We start from the raw sequence: 14,931 nt of genomic DNA, 5'->3' as shown, positions 1-14,931 counted from the left end.
GACCGCAGCCACTTTCTTTCTATGAGAATACAAGCCAACTCGCACACTAAGGGTGATAAAAAGGAATACAAAGAGGCCAGATAGTATTCAGGGGCCCTGATGACATAATTGAACAGCTAAAGCCTAACATTAAATGTGAATATTAAAAGTAGCTTATTTCTCAATTTCTTTTTGTGAGAAACAAACAAACCTATTTGCCAGTGGTTCTCAATTTGGGCAATTTTGCCCCCCAGGGGACATTTGGCAGTATCTGGAGATATGTTTTGTTATCACAACTTGGGAGTGAGGGGCTATTGGCATCTTAATAGGTAGAAGCCAGGGACACTGCTATACATCTTACAAGGCACAGGGACAGACTTCCACAACAAAGAACTATCTGGTCCAAAATGTCAGCTGTGGTGAGACTGAGAAACTCTTTTTTTTTTTTTTAAGCCACTAAAAATGTTTGTTTGTTATTCAGAGTCAGTTATTCAGTGAGGAGTTTTGTGGGTCTTCTTTTTTAGAATATAAATCAGTAAAACAGCAAGAACAATGCAGCTTTGTTGAGGGACGCAGGGGTAGAATCATTTGTTCCACAATTTTTTGAGCATTACTATGTTCCAGGTGCTCTATTAGAGATGTAGACACACACGTAAAGGAGGAGGTGTATAAATGACTTCTTAGGAGACATTTCTTATGAGGGCACTTTGATTCTTCACAAATGTTGAGAAGTGATGACTGTGTCCATAATCCTTGGCATTCACAAGGCTTCTCCAGAGCTGCTAGAGATCCTGCTACTATTTGGAAGGTGATTATAAAATCAGGTAACTGATTCACAAATACTCGTTTAAGTCACACCAGAGCCAAGATGCCCAATAAATGTGGTTTCTTTTAAAGATCACCCCTTCCCCACTTCCTTGGGAAATTACATCCCTAAGAATGCTCTATTTCCACAAATATTTCAGGGATTCATTTTTATTTATTTTTAACTTAAAATTTTTTTTTTATTAGTTTCAGGTCTACAAAACAGCATAGTGATTAGACATTTATGTACCTCACAACGCGATAACTCCAACAAGTCTATTATCCATCTGACACTGTACCTAGTTCTTTGAATATTATTGACTATATTTCCTATGCTGTGTTATATATCCCTGTAACTATATTTTAAAATTATAGCTAATATTCAATATTATTTTACATTAGTTTCAGGTATATAGCATAGTGGTTAGACATTTGTATAATTTATGAAGTGATCCCCCCATAAGTCTAGTACACATCTGACACTATACATAGTTTTAACAATATTATTGACTATATTCCCTATACTGTATTTTATATTGGGGATTCATTTTTATAATAAATATCTGGGGCTCCATTTAAAAATTAGCCTCAAAGTTGGTAAATTTTTGTCATGTATGCATGTTAATTTTTAGAAATAGCCAAGATTAATTCAGATTCAATTCTAATAAAAAACAGGGTCAAAGTGGATGTTCTTATAAGTCAAATAAAATAATTATGTGCTTAGGTCTGAAGGAAGCTAAATAAGCTAAATGAAAAATTAAAACTAAAAAATATTTTGAGTAACAGCAGTGTTTATTAGAATAAATGTGTGGTTTCTGAAACTGGTGAGAGGACCATCTCCACCCTCAATGAATATGAAAAACTAGTATCCATTCCATTAAACCACACACATTTAGATGAAAATTTTTCTATGCAATTGTATGTTTTTTCTGCCACTGCCAAAGAATTCTATAAATTTACTTCATTAATTTTATTTTAATTACAAAGGGAAAGCATAGAAAAAAACAATCAGAAATATTAAATGATTGAAAGGGAAGATCTTAAAGAAAATATAGTCCTGGGATTACAGTATACAAAATCCCACATGAAAGAGAATTGGTCTTTCTTAGTTGGAAATTCCCTACATCGTGGTATGCAAACTGTGATGTCCTGGGTCAGGGGAGTAAAAATAATCTTAAAAGAAAATTGGATGTGAATTACAAGAAATATGATAAACATTAAATAACTTACTTTCTGTATTTTTAATTTTTTAAATTTCTTAATTTTGTTCATTTGTATTTTAAACAGGTAATGTACGCAAATAATGACTGGGTAAAGATGCTATATTGAATACGTACTTTTACTTTTCCTCCCTCTGAAATCCCAGAAGAATGACAGCAAGAGGAGTTTTTTAAAGGTATAAATCCTATGTGACGATACAGAGAAAGGAAGATAAGGAAGGAGTGAAGATAAGCACAACAAGATTTGGGTAACAAGAAAGCAGATGAAAAAATGGTAAGAAATTTAGCAAACCTGAGAAAGCTGAATCCTAAATCTAATGAGGAAAGATGAGAAGCAACTTGATACATGGCAAAGAACACAACCAACCCCCAAGGACTTAGAAATAAACAGCCCAGGAACCTCTGAGACTGTGAGGGAAGAAAGAGCTTAAACAATACAATTTCTTAAAAGTTATTAGGTTGGTGCTAAAGTAATTGTGGTTTCTGCAATTATTTTTAACCTTTTAAACCACAATTACTTTTGTACCAACCTAATAATTAAGAAGCAGTCATACCCTCAGATTTTCCTCCCCAACTATATAGGTAGGTTTTCTAGAATACGAAGTGTGACCAAACAATATGGTGAATGTTTAAATTAAAAAAAAAAAAAAAAAAAAGATCTATTACAGTAATTATAGTAAAAGACACATTGCCATTAATCCCCCTGAAAACACTCCCCCTTGCTTTGAACATGCTTATCCCATCATTCTTGCTACTTTCTGAAGCAGTTCTGGAAGTCCTCTTTTGTTAGTGTCTTTAGTTGCGCTGTCATGGCTGCCTTGATGTTGGGAGTATTTTGAGGGGGATTAATAGCAATGTGTCTTTTACTGTAATAAATTTTTTAAATTTAAACATTCACTGTATAGTTTGATCACACCTCACATAGAAGGTTTCTGCCTATAATCATCCAGAGCCGAGCGGTACTGAACCAAAACAGAGGGAGTAAATGAATGCTTATATATGCTGAATGTGAAGATTCCCAGTTCTTTCCTTCTACTGAAACCCCAGAACCTTGGTAGCTGGATCTAGAGATACGGTTGGCTATTAGAATCTTTTTGAGGGCAAACATCATTCTTTTTATTGAATAAATATTACAAAATCTTTGTAACCATTTGGGTAAGTGGTTATCTGATGCTCTGTTTGAGCTATTGCAGCCAGGGAGAAGGTCACGGGAAAGCCATGGAGTCCATAGCTCTTCTCAGAGGCGAATCTGATTCAGCTTGGATCCCACTTAGGGCATTATACTTACTGTTAAAAGGAATGGAGGTGGGGGGCTTTCTTTTATTGCTCTGAAGAAGCAGAAAACAGCAGGTTGATCCGGAACCCAAAGACAGCTGGTCAACCACTTAATGCAGAAATTGTACGGGACAAAGGAAAAACTGCAGACTCATAGCAATAGAGAGAAGTTTTTGTCAAAAGAATAAGAGACAATGGTGAGAATTTTGCAGTATGAAAGAGAAGAAGAAACAGGCTTCTTGAGCAAAGTAATTATTAAAGACTAAAAGTAAAAATAGAAGCTGGGAAGGAGACCCTGACAAAGGAAAGTGATATCCATCAACGTCCAATGTGGGACAAGAACATCATGACCCATGCTGATTAAGATCAGAGAAAAATGCCAAATTCAACAAGATGAAATCAAACTGGGACAGAAGAGGCTGTGAGTTATCCGTAATCCTTTAGTGAAGTAGATCTGGAAATTTTTCAGAAACAGACTGAATAGTGTATCTATGGTTCAAACAACACAAAACACAAAAAAGCCAACTATGCTTAGGTTAACTATAGTAAACTATACAGTTCTTATTCCAAAGTTAACATTGTGATTGTCAATAAACTTTTATTCTTCTTAGAAAATTCTAAATTAAAGACCTCCTCTAAGAAAATAGCTAGACCTCCCCGCACTGATTGTTTTAATAGATTCCAAGTTACAGAATGGTCAAAACAAGGGGTAATGGATGCCTATTGTTTTGGCCCATTCACCTTCTCCTTCAACAGAGCCCTTCAGACCATGGTTCTAGTGGGGATGACTCCATCCCCTGGGACATGACTGAAAACTCTGCCACTAATTCCCCTTGGCACAGTTATTGGTTTTAGTATGGGCATGAGACCCAAGCTGGGACAACCAGAGAGTTCCTTGTGTGGGAACTCTCAGAACTTACTTGCTGCAGAGGTTGCTAAGTCTATATGATGCTTCCAATAGGAGCTTCCAGAGACCATCTTTACCAACATGTGAGGAAGAATTGCCTAGCTGAGAAGAAACTCAAAAGAGAGAAAAGCAAATCTGATAAAAAAGACAATGGCTTGGTAAAATTGCTTGATGCTCCAGATCCAGAGATATTTTTGGATTTCCTAGTTATGTAAGGCAATATATACTCCCTTTTAAATTTTGCTTCAATTCATTTGAGTTGAGTTTTAGTCACTTATTAGAAGATTCCTGACTAATATGGAAGCGGTATGCTTTTACAGGATATTGCCTTACCAAGGGATATTTTGTGCTGTTTTAAGGGTGTTCTCAGTGGTCTCGTTTTTTCTGGAGTGTGAGCTGAGAGGTGGGGAGACAAGCGAGAAGAGGCTGAAAAGCAGGCAGGAGCCAAAGCAAAGAACCTCCCTTGTCATATTAAGCTTGTCTCTTTCTGGGAAAGAAAAAAAGAAAGAAAATCTATGTTTGCAGAGAGAAGGAAGGCAAATTTGTATAAATGTCACCCTTTTAATGTTTTAAATTCTAATAATAGCTTTGTCAAGCTGGATTCGAGGCTTTTTATCATCTTAATTATGATTTCTTACCTTTTCTTGATAAAGAGTTACTTATGACTTCCCTGAAATCTTATGCTCTAGCAATCTAGATTCTGCAAGTTAAACTTATCCTCATCAAAGCCAGCTCCATATACCTGTTACATACTTCAAAACAGCAAGGACCAATGAGTCAGTCAGAAGATGGTAAAAGAAGATACCATGTTTCCCCGAAAATAAAACTTAGCCGGACCATCAGCTCTAATGCGTCTTTTAAGGCAAAAATTAATATAAGACCCGGTATTATACTGTATTATATTATGTTATATATTATATATTATATTATACTTGGTATTATATTATATTATATTTCATATTATATTATTATTATTTATACCCGGTCTTATAGTATATTAAGACTAGGTCTTATATTAATTTTTGCTCCAAAAAAAGCATTAGAGCTGATGGTCCGGCTAGGTCTTATTTTCAGGGAAACACGATAGTGATGAAGGAGAATAAGTAAGAGTTTGACTCAATTCCATAAATGTTTATTAAACATCTAAGTTGTGTCAGGCATGGTGATGGAATTTGGCTGAAAAGTATCCTTGTCTCCTCAACTGGTTAATGCTGAGACAAGAGATAGGCAGGCAGCTAGTTTCCACTACAATGTAGTAAATGTTACCAATGAAACTCATCAGAGGGGCTCCTGACCCAGCCTGGGGGGAGTCAGGGAGAGTATTGCAGAGAAGGTAATGCCTAACGCCTGTTCAAAGTCCTAAGGAATGAGCAGGCGTTAGCATGATTAAGGCAGCCCATTGAGGACTGGGAGAAGGGATTCAGGCAACACAGTGTGAACAAAGGGACAGAAGCGTGGAATGGCATGGAGGTTTATGGAGCTATAGGGAGTTTAGTTTTGGCTGGAGTGTGAGCTGACAGATGGGAAAACAACAGAAAAGAGACTGGAAAGACAGGAAAGGGCCAGGTCAGGGAGACTCCCCTGTATCAGGCAGAGCGCTGAAGTTCACCTAGTGGAGGTCTGGGTGACCATTTCAAATAAGAATTTTAATCAAAGAAGCAACATGCTTAGATACGAATTTCAGGTAAGTCATATTCTGGTGGCTCTTTAAAGAACAGAAGAGGCAGGAAGTTCATTTAGGAAGCTATGTCAAGAGAGTGGGAGGGCAGCTCCAATTTCAGTTGGTTAGAGCGCAGTGCTCATAACACCCAGGTGGCTGGTTCGATTCCCACATGGGCCAGTGAACAGCGCCCTCCACAACTAGATTGAATACAACAACTTGACTTGGAGCTGATGGGTCCTGGAAAAACACACTGTTCCTCAATAAAAACAAAACAACAACAAAAAAAAGAGTGGGCAAAAGAGTTTTACAATAAATATAAATCAATAGAATGGAATTGAGAATTCAGAAATAATTTATGACCAATTTATGGTCAGTTGATTTTTAACAAGGATGCCAAGACAATTCAATAGGGGAAACAATAGTCTTTTCAACAAATAGTGCTGGAAAAGCTAGATATCTATATACAAAAGAATTAAGTTGGACTCCTATCTCACATCATACATAAAAATGAGCTCAAAATGGACCATAGATGTACATATTAAGAGCTAAAACTATAAAACTCTTAGAAGAACACATAGGAATATATCTTTATAACCCTGGATTAAGCAATGGCTTCTTAGATGTGACCCCATAAGCATGACCAACAAAAGAAAACATAGAAAACTTAAACTTCATCAAAATTAAAACCTTGTGTTTCAAAGGACATCATCAATAAATTGAACCACCACCCACACAATGAGACAAAATATTTGCAAATCATGTAGCTGGTAAGGGGCTAGTATCCAGAATATAGAAAATCAATAATTAAATGAGCAAAAACCAATAATAAACATTTTTCCAAAGGGGGTGACCAATAAGCACACGAAGAGGTGCTCAGTTGAGAGGGTGGTAATGATTGCACATCTCTGTGACTATACTAAAACCATTGAACTGTACATTTTCAAAGGTTGATTTTTATCATATATGAATTACATCTCAATTAAGCTACTGTTAAATACTACTATTAATAATAATAATAATAATAAGACATCAGGAGAAGTGGGTGATTAATTAAGTTTAAGGGATGGGAGATTCCCAAGTGAACCTTGCTGAGTAACTTCAACAGGTGAAATTGGCAGGGCCTGGTGATGGACTGTCTGAAGAAAGTGAGGAGAATACAAAGGTGACACCTAGATTTGTGGAAGAGAGAAAGTGAAGGAAGAGAAGCGAGAATGAGTTGGAGATATCAGGGCATCATGGCTCTCAGGCCATCATGAGAAGAAGTGGAAACTGCTGATGAAAGAGAAGAGAGAAGAGTTTCATTCTGTTCAACACTGATTTAACAATTGTTATGAATTGGATCCTGAGAGATGTGGGCCTTTCTGGAAGACTTAGAGGCAAAGTAAGGCCCAGGAATCTGCATGCAACCCCTGATCATCTTTAAGATGCAGGCTCTGTGTATTCCTGCCTTCTTATCATGCAGACAGGGAAACATCTATATCAGAAATATTAGTTTATTTGCCAAATATTATGTCCAAAAGGAGACCAGAAATCTGATCTCCTTAAAACTGTATTAGTTATTACTGTACTAAATAATTTAATAGTTTAATAAATAAACTGTAAGACTTTGACTGAATGTGCTGTCCTATCCTTTAGACATTTGCTGGAACACAGCCCTACACGTGCTTTCATATGTGTTTTCCCCAGTGTAGACCTTCTGCTGGACCATGCCTCAGCACCCGCTGACCATCAAACCATGAGCATTTACAGTCATTTTCTGTGATGTCCATCAACGGTATAACTTCCAGGAGGTTTCAGCTACTTGCCCAGCACTGCCAGGTGGCCTCTTTCATGCCTACCTGAGAATAGGTAAATAGTTCCAACCCACCTGGCCCCCTTGATCAGAGGGTGTTGGGAACAACCCTTTTTCCTTGACGGCTCCATGAATGGAAAATAGGAAGGGGACTTCCAAGTCATTTTGCCAGAAAATTCAAAGATGATGGGGCAAGGAAGCATTTTAGGTTTGGCCGAGTCTGCAGACTTGAGTGACTTGGGGAAGTCCTTCCCCTTTCTGGAACCGGACAACATAATCCCCCAAACACTGCCTTTCAGGTGCGCACATCAGGATTTTAGTCCTGAATGCCGGAAAATACAAAAAGGTAAAGAGTAACATTAAGCAAGTCTTTATCTTTTATTTACCTGCACCTAATAAACCTTGAATGGCTCTGTTCCCTGCTTTGTTTTGTCTGCATATTTCCTGCTAAGAGTTTACAAAACAGCACTCCTGAACAGGAAGATAAGAGGCACACTTATTTGTTGAATAACATCAAGGGAGAAAACTGCTAACTCATCCATTTTGTTGTTAAGTTGCTCAAAAGGATCAAAATACCAATTAACTTGCTGGCTCAGAAATCTTTGATACCCTCAGATTTACTGACATTTTGAAACTCTTGTTCATACTTGCCTAATGGCTTTATGACTACGAACAAAGAAGTGCCACTCTGTTTAGCATTTGACCTGTTTTCTTTTCTTTTCTTTTCTTTTCTTTTTTAACTTTTATTTTTTTTAAGTGTGTTTTTCCAGGACCCTTCAACTCCAAGTCAAGTAGTTGTTTCAATCTAGTTATAGAGGGCATAGCTCACAGTGGCCCATGTGGGGATCAAACCAGCTTCCTTGTTGTTAAAGGCACTGCACTCTAACCAACTGAGCTAATAGGCTGCTCTTGCTTGATCTGTTTTCTTAAATATTTTTATGTACTCAACACTTAGTGGCTAAAAACACTTGACTAGTAACATTCATGTTCTAAAATCTTTCTTTTCTTGTCTATCTCCAAATTGAAGAGAAAAAAAAGAGGCTCAAAGACACTTCTTTTTAAAAAGCCATTTTGCTCTTATTTTAAATTTAAGCGCTCTCATTGCAAGGATTTTTTTCCTCCCCCTCCCCCCCTTTTCCCTCTCTTCTCCATGGAATATAATGGCATTTAGAAGACTTCATGAAGCAAGCTACCATATTATGACCCATCCTTCCCCCCAAAAAAGTTGGAAAAATGACCTTGGGCATAAGTCTCAGAAAGGCGGTCAAAAGAAAAAAGATGGGTGATGGGGTGTGGCACATTTTATAATAGCTTTCAATTTTCCTCTCTTGATATCAGATATTAGACAGGAGTGCTTTTCAGAAGTCGGTTTTTGTTACTGTCATCCTTTATTTCTTCACAGAAAGTTTTGTGAAAATTCTATCTGTAATCTTACGTATACACAAGGTATCCTTACAGCAGCTGTGCAGAAAAGAATGGCATTTCATTCCAAGGTGAAAGCAATTTCTACGTTTAAAAAGCTCCACAGAAATTTGATTTCAACAAACATTGATTGAATGTAATGGATTGAGGAGATTAAAAAGTATTGATACTAAAGGTAAACTATCTGGGTTCACAATTTGGCTCTACCTTCTTCTAGCATGGGACCTTGGGAAAGTTAGGTGGCTTCTTTCTGTGCCTCAGTTTCCTCACATGAAGAATGAGGATAATAAATGTGAATGAAAAAAGGGCTCTATAATAAATCTGACAAGCCCAATGACTGAAAGTAACCTCACAGGGTGATCAGATCACAAATTCCTAATTGGACAGATCATGGTAGGTAGTCATGTCCCAGGCCTATAAAAGGTTTACCTTTGCCTTAAAGCAAGCCCTGTCCATTGTTCTTGTGCATCTAGGTCAACACACCTTTGAAATGCCAGAAGTAACCCTCTTTTCCAGACCCCTCAGAGGCGTAACCACCGTCAAGGGAACACATCATCTTGTTCACTATCCTGTAGTCCAATCATAGACATTTTCCCTCTTGCTTTCTCCCACCTTCATGTATTCTTCCTTACATTCCCTCCTTAATTCTAAATGTGTAAAAAGAACTGCAAAACTGTTATTCTCAGGAGCATTTAAGATCTTCCTTGCCAGCATGCCGTCAGTTTAGATCAAATAAACTCATAAAAATTCTCTGCAGGTTTGGACATTTCTTATGTTGAACTTACTTGGCGTAGTCATGAGGATTCCAGAGAAGCCCACCCAGGACCACCCTGTAGACCTGGACCCAGTGCTGGGTACCAGCACAGGCCCCACTTTGCAGTAGGTGAACTTGGGTGAGTTTTCTCTTGGAATCCTGGACCAATCTGCATTAGGTAGTGGGTCCTGACTTAATTTGAGTTGTTCTTAGAAAATCCTTGAGATGAATAAGGGTTGAGATAACCCAGGGGAAAAAAAGAAGAAAAATGAGTGGCTGCTTTTAATTTTGGCTTTTTCATTAGATTGCTTACTGAGAGTGTGGACAAAATCTTTGCTGGATAAATGAGAGACTGGACTCTCTTTAGCTCCAAAAGAGAAAGCACACTTGCTTCCCTAACCTGAATCTTACCGTATTTCCCTGAGAATAAGACCTAACAGGAAAATAAGGCCTAGCATGATTTTTCAGGATGCTTGTAATATTAGCCCTACCCCAAAAATAAGCCCCAGTTAAGATCGTCAGCCAGATGGATGCATTTTGTATGTCCATTGCAACACACGACAGCCATACTGAATTATAAAATAATAATATTAATATATAATTAAATACAAAAAATAATATTTTTGACATTAATACTTAAAATAAATGATAATCCAAATTATAATTAAGTATTTGTAAATACCAAAGTGGGCACCTTTGGAAGAGAAATAAATGCCTATGTAAACAGATGAACTCGAGACTATTGCTGAATGACCAGTCGGAGTGCACACACAATGCACAAATAATGTGTGCACTTGATAATGAACAGACGTGGTTGTGTCTATATGAATCTTCATAATTCAATACGTCGTGTGTTGTAATGAACATACTTAATTCACTCGTGTGAAATAAAGAAACATTTTCTGAATTTGGTGCCTGCAATTTTTCTTCGCTTTTGCGTGGACCATCCTTCTTAACTGTCATCATTTTTGTTGCCACTCCTGTACCGTAAGTCTTCAACTAACACTTGGTTTAATGGTAGATTTAAAGGGAATAATATTTTGACCCCCTGACAAGATGAGTGCAAAAAGAAAGAGCTATTCCTTTAAGTACAAGAAAGGAATCATGGAGGGCTTCCAGAGCAAGCATCTTATGGTTTTCTGCAAAGAGAAAAAGTTGGATCTCTGAATGGTCCAAAAATGGCGAGCAGAGTACAGTAACCTCAGTCAAGAGGTGAACAAGGGAAATGCTAAGAAGCGCAAGTGTGGATCAGGTTGGCAACCATTATTTCCTGAGTTGGAAGACATCATCTATGAATGGATTGCTGACAGGAGAGCAAAGGCTTTGGTTGTGCGCAGGGCTGATATTCAAGCATCTGCCCTTGCAATGGTACCACAGTTAGAAATATCCCCAGAAGAATCCAAAGCATTACAACACTGGCTGGATGGCTTCCTGCAGCGACATGAACTGTCTCTAAGATTGACAACACTGTTCAAGCTGGGAGATACTGAAGTTATTAAACGTTCACTTGCATTCAAGTCATTTGTTGATGGTATAGACTTTTCTAAATACCAACTCTCCAACATGATTGCTATGGATGAAACTGCAGTGTTTATGGGCCAAGGATCTCAAACGACAATTGATCAGAGGGGTGCCTCGTCAATCTACATTCCCTCCACTGGTTACAAAAGTGCACATGTTACCTATATTTTGGCAATTCGTCTGGATGGAAAGAAAGCCCCATCTGTAATCGTCACTAAGGGCAAGAAAGATAAGGTTGAACAAGCATTTATGTTCTTGAAACCAAAAAGGCCTGGTGCACACAAGCAGTTATAAGAAAGTGGGTCAATTTAATGCTGCCACTTGTTTTGCAAGGTGGCCAAAGACATCTGCTAGTCTGGGATTCAGCCAGCACTCATCACGTTAAAGGCATGAAGAACTTCCTTGCAGAGAGAAGAATAGATCAAATAATGATTCCCACAGGAATGGCTGCCTCTCTCCAGACTCTTGATATTGCAATAAACAAGCCATTCAAGAACCATTTGCACATGGAAGTCAATGACTACATTGAAAATAGAATGGAGAGAAATCAGCGTGGAAACTTTATGAAGCCTAGCCTGCAAGAGGTTGTGACTTGGGTGAAGAATTTATGGGATAAAATCACTGACAGCTGTGTTGCCAATGCACTACAAGCAGGTCACATGGACGAGAAGTGCTTATTTAAGGAGAGCTCTATTGCTGGACATGAGAGATTGGGACTGATGGTTCTACAGGAAATGGAGTCGCAAGAAATTCAAGCTGGAATTTGGGGTTTGGAGAGTTATGACGATGTTCCAGAAGAAGATGACATGACTGTATTTGAATAAAGGTAGATTTTTGTACATGGATAAATGTAGAGTGTTGTACATGAATAAACGTAGATTGTTGTAAATGAAAAAAATAAGACATCCCCTGAAAATAAGTCCTAATGCGTCTTTTGGAGCAAAAATTAATATAAGACCTGGTCTTATTTTCAGGGAAATATGGTAGGTATTCTTGAGTGACTAAGAATCTTTGTGGGATTACCTGAGGAAAACTTTCCTCTAGGGAATGAAGCAGTCCTATAGGGACACCAACTGCATTGACTTGTTGGAGACTGGTTTTCCCTAGAAGTTTGTTCAGACTCCATAGATCTCAGAGAAAAACTAAAATTAACATGGAAAATCATGCCTGAGGCCAACAAGCCCCATGACAGTCAGCCTCCCATTAATACTCCTATAGGAAGATGGCCGAAATGAGGATCCTTTGATACTTTTAATCTTTTGTGCTTACAATTAGAAAAAGCCAGCTATAAAATTAGGCAGAATAAATGAAAAGCATATATTTCACTGGTTTCTCAAGCTTTAAAAGAGGATTTAGATAAATGGATTAATCTATGGTAACATTTAGGTGGCAATCCATTTCTTTAGGGTAGTAAAAACAGTTGTCCTTATTTTAAAAAGGGGAAGGTCATTTGGAACTTTACTTGTCAAGGACAGATACAAATTATAAGTGTCTTCTTATTCCAACTGCCAAAACAAAATTTGGATCCAACTTGTCGTTTTATAAACTAGTGAGTTTCTCTCATGGCTAAAAGTTCTCTGTTTGCATCTGTCTGTATGTGTGTCTATATAAGTATGTTGTAAATGTGTGATAATTTTCTACCCCTGGATGTTATTGTTAAAATTAATTTAATAAATTAAAATTAATTGATTTGAAGGCAAGCGCTTGTAAGGATTGGGTACTCTAAAATTCTCACAAATATGGAAACTAACTCAAATGCTTTTCAAACTCACATGATCTAAGATCAATCCTTAGTAAATGAAAGCTAGTTTATTTGTTTAAGTGGAACAGACATGTCTTTCAAGCTATTGATGCTAAATGTAATATTTATATTTCACCTGGGTTTACAAAAATAAGTCCATGCTAATAATTGACTTTGATGTCTGTTAAATATGTTTCTAGAGATTATAAAATGCCTTCATAAATCTGTCAAGCTAAAGAATGCTAATTACACACTTCTTAGTTTTCATCAGAAATTGAGGTTTTAAGAGTTAAAAATATCCATGTAGGTAATAATAACTTTGCAGTACTCCAGAAGGGTTCCTGGAACACTTTAAAGACTTGTTTTTATGTTAAATTGCATGAGAAGTAGTATAATATATGTGATAAAGAAAACTTCTAGAGTATATTGTATGGGTAAAAAACAGTGAAAAATTAAATGAATAGACAGGGCTATGGGAAATCCAAGACAGCCCCTTGGTTTTTCCAAGATCCCTGGCAATCCTCATTTTTCGTTTTTTGCATTCCTCCATGCATCATAATGCATTTAAGCTGCACTTAAATTAGATGAAGGAACTTATGAATTGACATTATTTAAAGGAGACATCTTACATTATTGCCAAGAGTTGATAAAGTCATTTCAAGAAAATGTCAGATAGATAACCTCTTCCTTACACAGTGACCTCCCAGGAGATGAAGACTTTAGAGATCATTGACTACTACCTGGAGATTTTGTTTATTGGAAACGACATCAAATAAATGACACTCTCCAAGCTCTTTGGAAGGGACCTTATTGGCTGCCTAACTGTGAATGGGTATCTATCCCTCTCTCTGACACTCGCCTCCAATAGGCACCAAAGACTCCTCAAGGTTGAGAAGCTTCTGACATCAGAAGTAGAGGACTATCCCCAAACATTCACAAGGCCTGTATACCAACAGGTTGAACCCAGAAACCATTTGATTATCTTTACCTGCCTGCTAATGAAATGAGTCATAATGATAGTTACGTATGTTCTTTGGATTCTTCTATACAGTCCAACGGTTAATGATGATTGAAGATGTATAAGATAACTTTTAACTCTTTTTTGATTTATGTAAACGTTATAGTAGACGGAAAATACAGAAAAATGAGACAGAATGGCAAAACTCAGATCATGATAGTTCACAGGATAGATATGATCCAGAGTTTTTTGTTTTTTTTGGTTTTTCTGGAAGGTTTTTTTTTTTTCTTTTTTCAATGAAGGCCATTACACCTGTCTGCTTCTGTTTACCTGCCCTACACTTTTAGGAAGATTTGACCTCAGTTCACATCCCATGGTTCCTGGACTGCCCCATTGCAATGGTCCACCTTTTCAACAAGACAATGTCAATACTGAGATTTCCTAGGAATGAACCTCCCTAGCATTGTGAGACCACACTATCTGACCAAAAGTTTGGTTATCAATGCATCCTTCAGATTGATTTATGACCCAAAGAGGAAACTGAATGAAAAGGGGCTCTGTAATAAATCAAGCCCAGTCACTGAAAGTAACCCTACAAGGTGATCTGATTATGAATTCCTAACTGGACAGATCATGGTAGGTAGTCGTGCCCCAGGCTTATAAAAGGTTTATCTTTGCCTTAAGCAAGCCCTGTCCATTGTTCTTGTGCATCTAGGTTAACACACCTTTGAAATGCCAGAAGTATTCCTCTTTTCCAGACCCCCCCGAGGTGTAACCACCCTCAAGGGAGCACATAATCTTGTTCACTATACTGTAGTCCAATCATAGACATTTTCCCGCTTTGATTTCTCCCACCTTCATGTATTCTTCCTTACATTCCTTCCTTAATTTCAAA

At 37.4% G+C, this 14,931-nt stretch overlaps 1 protein-coding gene across 1 annotated transcript in view; it reads right to left on the bottom strand.

Annotated features, from left to right (window-relative positions):
• The window catches only part of MYO3B (myosin IIIB), a 461,719-nt gene that overhangs the window by 155,510 nt on the left and 291,278 nt on the right, over nucleotides 1–14,931 (bottom strand). The gene's annotated exons all lie outside the window — the stretch shown is intronic.

The sequence above is a fragment of the Rhinolophus sinicus genome, linkage group LG01 (assembly GCF_036562045.2).
Source record: "Rhinolophus sinicus isolate RSC01 linkage group LG01, ASM3656204v1, whole genome shotgun sequence".
Lineage (NCBI taxonomy): Eukaryota > Metazoa > Chordata > Mammalia > Chiroptera > Rhinolophidae > Rhinolophus > Rhinolophus sinicus.
The sequence above is the reverse complement of the archived record's forward strand: the minus strand, read 5'-3'. Positions and strand labels throughout refer to the sequence as shown.